This window comes from Electrona antarctica (genome assembly GCF_951216825.1).
Source record: "Electrona antarctica genome assembly, chromosome: 6".
NCBI lineage: Eukaryota > Metazoa > Chordata > Actinopteri > Myctophiformes > Myctophidae > Electrona > Electrona antarctica.
This window is the reverse complement of record NC_136811.1, coordinates 34,652,900-34,666,638: the sequence shown is the minus strand read 5'-3', so window position 1 is coordinate 34,666,638 and position 13,739 is coordinate 34,652,900. Positions and strand designations below refer to the sequence as shown.

Sequence of the window (13,739 nt, the reverse complement as noted above, 5' to 3'; positions counted from 1 at the left end):
AAGCATTACACTTGTTTACAACAGGGTCCACCTTTTTCCAATTCATCAGAACATTTAGAGACGAACTAATATACACTTCTATATAAAATAAATCACACCCGTGTGAAGTGAGGGGCGCTCTTATCATCTTACAACATCAATTACAACATAATGTTTGTTTAAGCAACGGGTGCTAATGTTTGTTTAAGTCCTCAAAACAAACATTAGATTTCTCTTTATTGTCTATGGCGTTTTCTTAAACAAACATTAGATTTCTCTTTATTGTCTATGGCATTTTCTTAAACAAACATCGTTGAAAAACAAACATTAAAGCCACCCCTCAAAAACAGGAAATCATGGAGGTAAAAAGGGAAAGGAAACATATACAGTAAGGGGGAAATGGGCGGGGGGGATTCAGATTTTACAAGGGCCAGTTTCGAATTGCAGCCGTCCATAGGTGCCCTTTAAAAGTGGTTTTGAAGGAGTCAAGGGATTTGCATGTCTTAATGGCTGTTGGTAGGGCGTTCCACATTTTGGTGGCATAGGAGCGAAAATAATTTAGTTCCTTGTTTGTGCCGAATCTGGGTTGAACATGGTATTTAGACAGGTACATGGGTATCTTGGTGGTGTAGCGAATCTTGTTGACCAGACCCATTGCAAGATGCTGTACTCTGTCGTCAACAAATGCCTCTCAATGTGCTCTGCTTTAATAACCGACCTGATTCATCAGGATCTCCATGTTGATATATGGGCATATCTGTCCGATCGGCGCTTCTGGACAGCCACCTATCCAACTAACTCGACACCGGGTTAGTTGGATCCTTGCCGATGCGCACACTGAGCTGATGGCTCCTCAAGATAGGTGAACTACAGATACACTGAGCTGATGGGTCCTCAAGATAGGTGAACTACAGATACACTGAGCTGATGGGTCCTCAAGATAGGTGAACTACAGATACACTGAGCTGATGGCTCCTCAAGATAGGTGAACTACAGATACGCATGCACATACTGTACAGTACGCAGAGATTTTGGTTGACACAAACGATTTGATTGGCCAAATAGGATCACAATTCGGTCATAAACGTGACCTTCAGATGTGATGTTACCTAGTGCAACAAATGCCACAGACGTCTCATCTGGATTTGTTTGGCCAGAGCTACTGGGGGGGAGACCTCTCATATAGTAGATCTGCTACTTTCACTACTTTTGTGCTACTCTTTAAAGGAGCATTCAGTGATTTGGGGGATTTGGAAAACCACCCAGTCCGCCCCGGTAACAAAATGTGCACATGCACGCTCTACAGTGGGGGGAAGTGCAACAGGCCAACAGCATGTGCACCAAGGCCCGCCCCCACTCGATCATGATTGGAGGAAGGCCCCTCTCATCCTGATTGGATGAAGGCTTTGCCACCCACCACCAAAACTGAAACTAGGGTTTTTTGACCCCAAGGGCTCACTGGGGACAGGGAGGAACTCCTTATATGGTCAGCACACTCTATAGTAGGGAGGATTATCCAGAAAAAAAGAAAAAATAAGTGATATTTGAATTAAGTCAAATCACTGAATATACCTTTAAAGTAACTAGGACATTGATTTACAAACCATGGAGATATGAGGTTTCTGCCTGATGGCGGAATTGAATGAAATAGTGTATTCTGCTTGTTTCCTAGGACACCATGCATACAGTCAGTGTGTCTGAAATTCGTAAAAAAGTCAAACATATTCAAGAAGAACAATGAGTGGACCGAATTATGGACACTTCTTGCCCCTAGCTGTGCTATTGAGCTTTCTTCATGAATCAAAGTTACATCTGCAGTATGCCTATTTTATTGAAGATTGCGCTTGATGATTTTAACACTTTATTTTATACTTTATATTATTTCGTACTGTGTCACGCAGCGCAATTACCTGATCCAGCTCACAATGCATCGCATCGCAAATTTGTGTGATTAATGTGGTTAATATTCACCAATAATGTGTTCATTCAAAACTCTATTTTGTAAGGTGAACATCGGTTTCTCTAAATGACCAATGTCTTATTTAGGTTAGAATGCTTCATAGAGACCCACATCTGATTTCTGTACATATTCAACAATCTCCTTTTGACTGAGATTTCCCTGCTGAACTGAAACAAGACTTTAAATGAGTCTTGCATTGCTGTGGGCAGTGAGAAATGTTTTATTAATGAAGGATGCACTTAGTCTCAGGTGAAATACTTTCTCAAACAGCAAGGGACTATCATCAAGGCCACCCACTGGTCCAACACTGAGTTAGACTGAGCTAAATGGTTTTGCTCCCAATACAGATCATCCATTTACTTAGGGAAACTGTGGTTTTAGTAACTTTCTTTGTGGCCATGCACTAGGCAGGATGGCAAAATGAAAGTGAGTCTTATAAAGATTAAAGAATCTGATTAGTAGTATGAGGGAAGTGGCTCTCAGATTTCAGTTTGACTTAGACTCAAATTGAAGAATTGAAGAATCCAAAATGAAATATCCACCACTTCATATGACAGTATGAAGTGGTGCTCTCGTGAAGTACATTTCTGCATAAAAGTAAATTACAGCATATGAGTTAGATTTTAAAGTTACTGTATGAGTCATCTGAAAGAGTCGTCTGATTTTGATATTTTTACAGAAATTATGCTTTTTCTTAAAAATAGATATTTTGAAAATGTTCCCTATATTTTGAAACGGGAGTGCACCAATACTATTACAGGACATGTCCACAGCCACACTGAATCAGGAGATTCAGCTAACTTATTGGCTGAGGCAAACTCACTAATGAGTCCCTCTGAGGTTAATTCATACATGCGGTGCAGCAAGATGTTTTCTGTCTTTCTAACACGTTTGACAGTTTGTGGTTTCCGTTATGACCCCTGATATGTTGCACCTGCAAAATACATGGCATATAAAAATATACAGGAAACTAAAATACCTTTTCATGACTGCATGCTTTCATGCATGCTAGCGTTTATGTCTCAACACAGCATCTCAGACATTATTGCACAAGATAACTCTAGGTCTATTGTCTTTCTGTACTGTGTGCAACATCCTGTTGACGTCGTACTGTGTCAATATAGATATCATATGTTCTGTATTTATGAAATGTCACATTTCTGTACACTATATTGTACTCAAAGAAAATTGTAAGTGCTTTGTTTCTGAACAGACAGGAAAAAGTTGTCGCCAAAACGGCACCCACAGCCAAATTCATCAAGGCTCATCTGAAGATAAATAAACATTTGCCTCCTGGTTTATCCAGAGGCATCTTATGCCTGTCACGAGGCATTGCGCGCCACGGGGAGCGCAGAGAATAAGCGAGTAACATTCTTGTCATGCACTTGGCTCCAGCATTTTATTCTGAACAGTGAATTGAAGTGTCGTGTCTATGGCCCGTTATCTTGTCATCCACGTACTGCCCTGAGATGTATTTGACAGCCTCTCTGACTCCTAGGCTCAGGGTATTATGGCATTTTGAGCCTCTCGTTGAAATGATTTATGTGGATGGCACAGATGTTTCTCACAACCCCATTTTTCATTCAATCACTATCTATCTTGCCGTTTTAATTATCCCTATGAAACGTCCTGCATCCCTCCTCTTCAACTGCTCTCTTCAGACCATATTAAGGCCTTGAGATTCCTGCTCCTATCAGGTACTACACCAAGCCATTCACTTCTCTCCTCCTGTATGTTATTGAGTGGCCATGAAGTTAAGGTACTTGGAAAGGTGTTCTATAATCAGGGGGGCACATCACTTTTTTGGGCTGGTGGTTCTCAGAGGAGCACCTGGAGATGTAGCTTGGTGGTGGTGGTGATGGGGGGGGGGGGGGGGGGGGTGCCGACTTTTATACTCTTCCACAATAGCCAGCATCAGATTGCACATGAATGAACCATGCAGCCGTAGCCTACTGAGGCGCTCCAAGTCCAACACAGATAAAATGAAGTACTCACCTAATGCCGTGGATGTTCCATGTTTAACATCATTCCAAAGTGTGTACATTGTTTAAGTGAGGGTTTTCATATCGTAAGTTAGATGAACTCCGGCTAAAAGCTTGTGTTTATCCACGTGGGTTCTTGTTTACTTGGTTAGACTAGATAATAAGAGCCACTTGTAATGATTAATCAACACTAGTTTTATTTCTAAGTCTACTTACAGGACGTAGATAGACATTTGTTGTATGTGACACCAGAGCTCGTAATGGGTCTTGCTTCTTCCAGTGTCCCTGGTTGTAATGCACTGGAATGTTGTGTCAATTCCTGTCCCAGCAGCTCCCGCTATTGGTACGCAAATGAAAAGCGCCTCCATGCCTTTACGCATCATTCATGTTGACGATGCATGCGCACTGGCGCACCAGTTATGTGCACCCCTGTCTATAATTCAATACCACCAATTTTGCAACATAAACAATGTGTTAAAGAGTTTCTGTTTTATTTGCGAATTGGACCTTTAAGGTCTTCTTATTTTTCTACCATTGTGCCTCATACTGTAGGAGTATGTATCTACTTGGCATTAGCAATGCAGACCATTCTTTTTGAGTGTTACCCCGTGCAATATTGTAAACAGAATTCTACTGTCACAACCAGATGGCTAGCAGAGTATTCCTTCTGAGAGCTGAAAAGAGACATTTTGATTTCTCCAAACAATCTGTCTTGGGGATGGAGCCAAAACCAGCAGTAGTTCAGCAGCCACAAGGATTTCTATTGGTCGCTGTCTGTGTATTGTACTGGGTGCCAAGCTGCTTGAATGCATACAGAGAGTGGGCCCTATTTTCGTCCGAAGTTCCTATACCGACTATTTGAGGATCTAGCATTGCACAAGGGGTGTTCCCATGCAAACGTTATCTTCGGACACCAGCCTTATCCCTAAAACACCTGCGCTACTCGTTACATTATGCAAGGTGTGGTTTGGGTGTTACATTGATAAAAATCGATCACCATGCCATTGCCTTTAAGAGAAGACTGTACAAGCCATTATCCCTAGTGCAATAATCTGTTTCAATTTAGTGCAAGGAATACAAATTTGTAGGTGAAAGCTGAGGCATATTGTATGGTATGTTTTTCAGTTGAACCTCACAGTTACTTAATTTCCTAAAACCGATGGCAACGTTGTACAACATTGTCCTCACTTTCACTTCCTCAAAATAATATTCCAGCCCCCGCAGAGCATTGCATTGACTTGTGTACCCGTAATGAGGTGACATATCTTTGATGTTGATATGGCAGAAAACAAGACACACATCCTCAGTTCTTGGAAGTGCACACCAACAGCAGTAGTGGTGCTGCTCTCATCTGAAGCTCTTTCCTCTGTCCTTGGGGTATCAGATTGGCGGCACACTCTACTCTACCTGCTACCTTTTTCTCTGCGGTTTTGTTTTTCCCACTTAAGTGGCTGAGCTCCTCTCCACGGTTCCAGCAGACCTCATGCATTTTTATTGCCATCTGGAGAATACCAACAGGTCTTAACAAGCGGGCTCTCGCCGTAAAAACTGCTTACCGTGGAGACGGACTCTGAGTCAACTAGATTCATTTGACTCGCCATGACCCTGTGTGTGTGTGTGTGTGTGTGTGTGTGTGTGTGTGCGTGTGCGTGTGCGTGTGCGTGTGCGTGCATGTGTTTGACAGTGAGCAAGATAAATAGAAAAGGAATATGGTCCATATGCTGTGATTAAGGCATGACAGAGTACCGTCAGTGTGTGCTGTCACTGGGTGGTTTATATGTTCACCGTTCTATTTGACCACAGAATAGATTCATACATTTTCCTGACCATAACATACCGTACATCAGTTTGTTTGTGTTTGAATAATGCACTACCACAAATAATTAAATCCTCCCTTCCCACCTCCCTCCCCCTCACTCTTTCCCAGGAGCAGTGGAGTTTGATGGGTCGTCCCAGACGCCGGTTGACATTTTGTCCCCAGTCCGACCGGATGCTGCATGAAAAATTCACTCAGGCGAGAAGCCGCGAGGAATACCCACCACACCCCACCTCAGCCCATCTCTCCCTCCCTCTCTCCTCCTGTGTGGAGCCTCTCAGTGGGGAGTGCAAGGTGAGCAGAACTTGAGCTTGTCATGGCTGTGCGCCTCTGACAAACATAAGTAGATGCTAATGGCAAAATCGTGACAGAGCAGAGTCCCACCACCATATGGCTAATTGCCACAACAATATCCTCTGTGTTATTAATCACGTTTTCATAGCGTGCCATGATAATTGGAATAATTAGAAGGCGAAGAGGCACAGGGATGCCTGTGCAGCGTCCCCTTGCACAAAACAGACTCTGGAAAGAATGTGTCATTTTCTTCTTCTTCTTTTTTACCTCCTTTCCCCCCTGGCCTGTCCTCCCCTCGGCCCCATGGGCGTCCCTGTTCACCTCACCGTTGTCTTTCCCATCGTCTTCCCCTCCTGCTCTCTCCCTTCTTCCCTCTCTCCCATTCTTTCATTCCCTCATGCTCCTTTACCTCGCTAATCGCTCTCTAGCTCCCCATTTCCCTGTCTTGTTTACAGTTTTGCGGTGAAAAATGGAGTTGGTAATTAATGAATACACTGACTTGCCTGTCATGGGGACCTTGGCTGTGAATAGTGGTGGGGCGTGGAGGGGGCATCTCAGGTAGCTGAATGAGGGCACATGCCCAAGTGCATCTGAACAACAGAGATTAGGGAGTCAGCCCTTTGAGGGCCAGGCTGTTGCTATCTCAGCAGTTTTTATTTGCATTTTTTGTTAATGCCACTGACAGTTGTCATCTAGTTTGTGAATTGTTTGTATGCACATTGCCGTATAGTACAAACTGTGTATCATGCAGAAAAGCATGAGCCTTTAATATTTATAGGGAAAGGGAGGAAATGGCAATGTTTCATGTCAAAGTGCTAATTGTGGGTCAAATACCATGTTGCTTAATGAACTGGAACTATTGCATGACATCGCAGGCTGGTATTTTAGAGGCTGCTATATCAGGCCTTCAAAACTCAATGAGCACTCTTCCAGCAGTCCTTTTTTATAGCGTCCGGTAGGTCCTGATTTACAATGTAGCGATTCGCCCAGCCATTGTGCCCATAAATCTCTCTGTTTATCTCTTAATGTCTCGGCGGCACTCACACAGTCATTTTGAAAGCCTAACTTTATTGATTCTGACAGCGAGTCAATCAATAGGACATCTGTAGCATTAGGGGCATATTCCGACCGTCTGGGCTCTTTCTGCCAAAAGAGTTGGAGAGAGATCCAACTTTCCCTGTAGCCCCCTAATGAAGATGTCATTCCTTCAGCTACATGACCTCCATTTGAAAATAATGAGGGGCATGGAGATACAGTACAGTAGAGACACGGAGATCATCAGTGGGCGAGTGAAGAGGAATCCTAGACATGCAGTTGACCAAAAAGGACGGAGACATTGTTTCAACCACATGAACCTTTGGGTCCCTATTCTGGCCATGTCATCATAATAATTCAGCAAAAACAGTGGTGGAAGAAATACTCCAATTTTAGACTTGAGTATACCACAGTAAAGTAAAAGTCCTGCATTTCAAAAGTTACTTAAGTCAAAGTGCAAAAGTATTTGCAGAAAGATATATTTAAAGTGGCTGAAGTAAAAGCGCTCATTATGCCTATTTCAGAACCATACAGTATATATATCATGTTATTTGACTGTATTGCTCACTAGAGGTTAGAGCCAATCTGAAGTGTTGGGGGATTTGTCAGAGCACCCGACTGCCTGTGTCCCTTTTATGCCCATATATGGAGATAGCGCCCATACCCTGTGTATTGGCATGCTCATACAGTATATGGCCCTATTGGTTGGAATCGGTGGTTCTGGACTACTGGATATCCATATTATATGCCCATGACATATTTGTCGGATCGCCAGTTCTGGGCAACCAAATATCCGAACAACTTGGCGGCGGGCGCCGCACTCCCTTGAGTCCTTGCCAATGTGCGCGTTTGAAGTCAATCGGTTCCATATATGCACATGACCATATTCTGTGCATGGCGGTCGGATCTGTGGCGCTGGACAACCGGCTCTCCATATGCCTATATATGGGCATATTGGGTTTGTTTATGGTTATGTCTGAGTCAAAGTGACATGCCTACAGACATGACATCTGACCTGTTCACAGTTCTCTTGACCTTTTCTGAATTTTCTTTGTAAACGTCCTTTTTTCTCCCCTTTGTCGTTGCTGATTTACCATTTGTGAGAAGCGCTCGTTGAATATCACTCAACGGCCCATGCGTACCACCTGTTCTTAATTTGCACTTAATGCAGGCGGCAGCAGGAGGTTGCTTTACTGATAACGAGCGCTTCCAAACTCTGATACTTTGAAAAATAATCATCTGCAAGGAATTTCTTGACGGAAGTAGCTCATTACAAGTCTACAGTAGATTTTTATGAAACAAACACTTTGCAGATAGAAAGAGGATAATTCAAGCTTTTCGTACAGCTGCATTGTTGGCAAGTTTGATGTTGTTTAATACAATCAGATTAGGACTTTTCTGTTTGGATGTATGGGCTGTCAATGGGAAGTTGCAACTAGTTAGCACCTTGCTGGCAAGATGGCCGCGGTCTGAATAAAGTCAATGGCAGGGTCTCCAAAACGTTGAAACGCCATCTACAGGCTACAGGCTAATTCTGTCACTATTGATTTACAACAATGTATATGGCTTAAGTGGGAGAAGGGTAAGGCACAACGACACATGTCAAATCACAGTGTATCATCTTCAAAATCTTTACACAGCCTGCATCAGGTCTTTTACAGTGAAGTAGTTTCTCAGAATCCATTGTTTCAGATTGTCATTTCCCTAATCAATCTGAGGTCTCATTAATGACTGCACTCTCCATTTAAGCAATTATCCTCTCTAGGGCTCGCTGTTAACACGTTTCACACCTCTCTCAATATCTCTCATCAACACTTCTTATGACACAGCCATGGTCTGTGCTATTTTCTCACTCCCCTCTCTCTCTCTCTCTCTCTCTCTCTCTCTCTCTCACTCTCTCTGTCTCCTTCACACACATGAAAATAAACAGACACACCAAGATGCACAGAGACACATGCAGAGAAGCCCAAGATTAACACGCATACGTCCATTTCTCTTTGACATAACTGTTTATAGACGTCTTTGGCAGCTATGATATTATGCAGAATAAGCAGGATGGAAATATGTTTTATCATACATTAAGGTGGTAATATATGAACACACGCACGCACGCACGCGCGCGCGCACACACACACACACACACACACACACACACACACACACACACACACACACACACACACACACACACACACACACACACACACACACACACACACACATTGACGGTTCAGGCAGTTATAGGCCCAGGAACGGCAAAAAGCAGCTGCTCCTCCAACCATAAAGCACAGAGCTGGGCCTTTAATTGTCACTGTGTAGAGACGGAATAATCTCTACCCAAGTCCTCCCTGGGGACCTGGGAGAATGAAGAGGAGGTGGAGATAGGTGAATGGGCAGAATGAAAGGAGGGATAGCAAGGTGTGGGCACATTATTTTGGCACAGTGATCTGAGTGAGTGAGCATTCCTATTCTCTGGGCATGTCATAATAGGTGAACATTTGGTGAAAATAACAGATTTGTACAAGTATTGTGAGCTTGTAGATGGGCTATTTTTGGAAAAGAGATTTGGTGTAGATGAAAAAAGGAAAAAGGGACCATAGACAATGGAGGACCTCGGGTTTAAGCGGGTAACAGTTTATTTTTGGGCATCACAAACGACTCCAGACTGAAACTGGATATTAGATATTTTGTTATTGTGTAGTGTGTGTTTTATTCATATTTTATCAAACAAAATCTGCTCACGCGTAATCCAAGAAAAAAACGTCACAAAAGGCATATGTGAGACTGTGGATGTGGATGTGGGGTGCATACGTTGGTTAGACATACTAACAGTCCGACAGGCATTGGTCCGACAACACCATCGCTCCCGACATGCGTGGCCGGTTACAACTAATGCGTGGCCAGTTACAACTAATGCGTGGCTGGTTACAACTCACCCGTAGCTCCTGACATGTGTGGCAGGTTAAAACAAACCTGTGGCTCCCGACATGCGTGGCAGGTTTAAACTAACCTGTGGCAGGTTAAAACTAGAAGAAGAGAAAAACGATCACTCTCAGTCTAAATAATGCAGTTTACTGGGTGCGCGGCTCACGAAAAATCACTGTAGAAATAGCCAGCACTCCGAAGTCCTTCTGGTACATTTATTTCATTTTGCAGCACGGACGCGTTTCGTCTGTCCGTGCTGCAGGTTAAAACTAACCCGTGGCTTCCTGTGAGGTTAGGTTTAGGGTTTGGGTTTTGGGTAGGGTGTCGGACTAATGCCTGTCGGACTGTTAGTACGTCGGGCCAAACACATGCACCCAGTAGGCCACTGGGCAACTCTCAGGTGTGACTGATTTCGAGCTGTATGAATGAGAAAGAGGGTAGCACTGAGCAAAGCCGTGCATTTTTTAATTGAAATCAGATCAGGCAAATGTTTCACACCTACTGTACAACATGTCAAGAGAGTTGTCTGTATTTTAACCTTTACAACTTGCTTCAAGCTGCAAGAGCTCACAGGCCTGCTCCCTCTGAGCCCCACTACTGAAAGGCTCTGTGTGTGCCAGCCTCTCCCGCATCTCTAGAGGTGAGCTCTAGGTTGCTCCCCATATTAGTTTGTTTTCCACTTAATGAGGCGGCGAAGCATGAAGGTCCAAGCACTCCTAAATGGCGCGTTCATTAAACCAATGGTGCTTAATGATGACGGTAAAGGCACCCGCGACCCACAGCTTCCTACTGAGGTTAGCCATTAGTGTTGCAACCAGCCAGCTGGGGGGGGCAAAACAACACCGGGAGGTAACTGTCAACTGTCAACAATGTCGCAAGGACACTTAGCCCCCAATAAATGGTCATGCCAGAAACTTAGGTAACACATGCGCTTTACTCCACAGGTATTCAGACATTTGTGCAATAATAATAGTAAACTTTGATTAATAATTTAGCTCAATTAAAGCATTTTTCTGTATTGAAGGTAATATATAAAACAGACTACAGTTGACAAATGAATATGAGCAGCAGCTCTACAGCAGCTCAACACTATTAACAACATTAGTTGAAAATGATTGCTATTATTGCGGTATAGTACCTCAATATTAAGTCATATTATACTGGTTCAAACATTTCAATATCTGAACTTGATTGAATATGTCGTAATGACACTGCCTTTTTCTGTTTTGCAACCACTGGGTATGCTGGTAAACGAGTAAGTATAGACACGAACAACATAAGACAGGAAAAATATCGTTCAGGATCGCTGCCCCACTCGACAGCGATTTTTCCAGATACCGTTCTCATCTGCAGAATACAGAATACAAAGTCTCTCATCATCACCATCAATATATATATTAAATTTTTGTATTATCTTTTGGTGCTACGGGCCCAAGTGCTAAACTATAAACTATATCATTTGGACTTCAAGTGGTAAAGCTATGGTGTGACCAATTGGCATTGGTGTTGGTTGTGTGTGTGCGTGTGCGTGCGCATGTTTTTTTGTTACCTGGTGTTCCTTTTTCCCCTCTCCCACCGTGCTGCGTTGCGTTGCGTTGTGTTGAAGAAAAACCTAATAAAAATAAAAATAAAAATGAACCCATCAATGCATCCGTGGTAACGCTCCCTCCTACCATAAGGAACAAACCTCGACTCAATCGCAACCTCTGCTCTGGAAACACCAACCTTCTCTGCATCCCCATGACCAAGCTCTGTACCATGGGCGACCGGACCTTCTGCTCCACTGCTCCTCGACTCTGGAATGCCCTCCCTGACCACATGAGATCACCACAATCTGTTGATGCAAAGAGGACTAAAGACCTATACCTTTTTCTCTGCCATCTACGTTTGTAATCGTAGCTAAAGCTAAAGGTGCTAACTACGTACATGTTCGTAGACAACCCATATATGAAAGCGGCGACCGTCAATTTACCTTTTCGCATTGCTGTGGTTACTATGGAGAGCATCCGTCCCCACCAGCTATGGGATTTTTAAATCCAGCTCCAATGAGCCTCCAATATACAGGATTTTCAAAGCGCTGTATCTCTAAAGCTTTGAGCACTGTCCATGGTGAGCCGTTGCACATTCCCGGCGATCGTAAATCATTTGTGAGTTTGTATCGCATCGCGAAAACAAGGAGCGTAGAGTGAGAGCAGACACGTGGCATACAGTACGTGTGCTTATGCTACCACCTAGTGGCAGTAATAAAGTTAATGAAACAGGTTGTTGTTGTTTTTTGCAGCACTTGTTTTTCTCCTATGCTTCATTTATGCCCTCATGTGATTATGTTTCTATTCTTTTTTTTTTTTTTAGCTTTGTCATGTTTTATACAAATATTTTATCCTGATTGTAGCACTTTGAGGTTCGTTTGAAATGTAGCAAAGAGAGCGGCCAAGAACAGCAAACCTCCAAGCTCACAACGGTCACATCAGCGATGCGACGTGAGCTTATATATCAGCTGTTCTCGGGGCACAATACCGTTGCGGGGTAAAGTATATACTGTATGACTGTTGCTCCTCTCGCTGATGGGGTTCGATATCATATAGGAGTGCTTATGGTGTGCGTGATATAAGATGCTTATAATATAAACACTATCATTATTTATTTTACATCATCGGCTGATTTTGTGTAGGCCTACTACCGTACATGCTGGCACACACAGTACACCAGGCCTGCACGTGGGGGGGTTACAGTAGCCTATACCTTTGGCAACGCATTAAAACCAGTCCATTCTTTATTAGACTGCTGTCTTTCCTGATCCGATCATTGGATTTACATTGGATTAACTGCCATTCATTCCCAGTGCCCAAGAGTTTTAATTAAACTTTTAATCCTTATCCGAGTTGATCAGATTTGGATTTCGGCCTTTTCGGGTAGTTCAAAACCAAAAAACTGGTTCACTTTGATATCTAATCTGTGATCACAGAATTATCACAGTAAATAAGTAAATAAGAGTTTGGTTAATCAAATAATATTTTTAACACTCAAAAAGTCTGACCCACTTGGATGAGGATTCAAAGTTTTTAAGTCTTGGGCCCAGAGTACAGGATTTTAACACCAAGTTTGACAGCTGACCTGTAAGATATTCATTGTGAGCTCTCGCTCTCTCTCTAATATCAAACATAAAAATAGAACATTAACTTTCACAATACAATATGCAAATACTGTCCTAATGATCAAAATGTACAGTATTAAATATGTCTGTGGTGTGTGTGTGTCAAGATAGTTAGTGTCAAGGTAACAGTCACATTGAGTGTTGTTTGCTATGTGTTCCTCATTTCGTGACATGCAGTCACATGTTGTGCAGCAAAGTGAGCTGTAGGTCCTCTCTCTCTCTCTCTCTCTCTCTCTCTCTCTCTCTCTCTCTCTCTCTCTCTCTCTCTCTCTGTCTCTCTCTCTCTCTCTCTCTCTCTCTCTCTCTCTCTCTCTAAATGGTAAATGGTGCATTTATATAGCGCCTTTATCCAAGGCGCTTTACATAGATTGTGCATTACATTCACCCACAAATTCATACACAGATGGCGGCGGAAACCATGCAAGGCACCAACCAGCACATGAGGAGCAATTAGGGGTTCAGTGTCTTGCTCAAGGATACCTCCACACTAACTCTGGGGGAGCCCGGGTTCGAGCTGGCAACCTTGCGGTTACCATCCAGCCACTCTACCCCTGAGCCACTGCCGCCACTGTGGCCCTCTCTCTTGCGACCTCC

The 13,739-nt window shown here is 43.2% G+C and overlaps 1 protein-coding gene across 1 annotated transcript in view; it reads left to right on the top strand.

The window, feature by feature from the left end:
• Positions 1-13,739, top strand: part of rftn1b (raftlin, lipid raft linker 1b) — a gene marked incomplete at its 3' end in the record, with an annotated part of 282,384 nt that overhangs the window by 57,711 nt on the left and 210,934 nt on the right. Inside the window, exon 3 of the mRNA XM_079503732.1 lies at positions 5,849-6,031. The remainder of the gene's footprint in view (positions 1-5,848; positions 6,032-13,739) is intronic.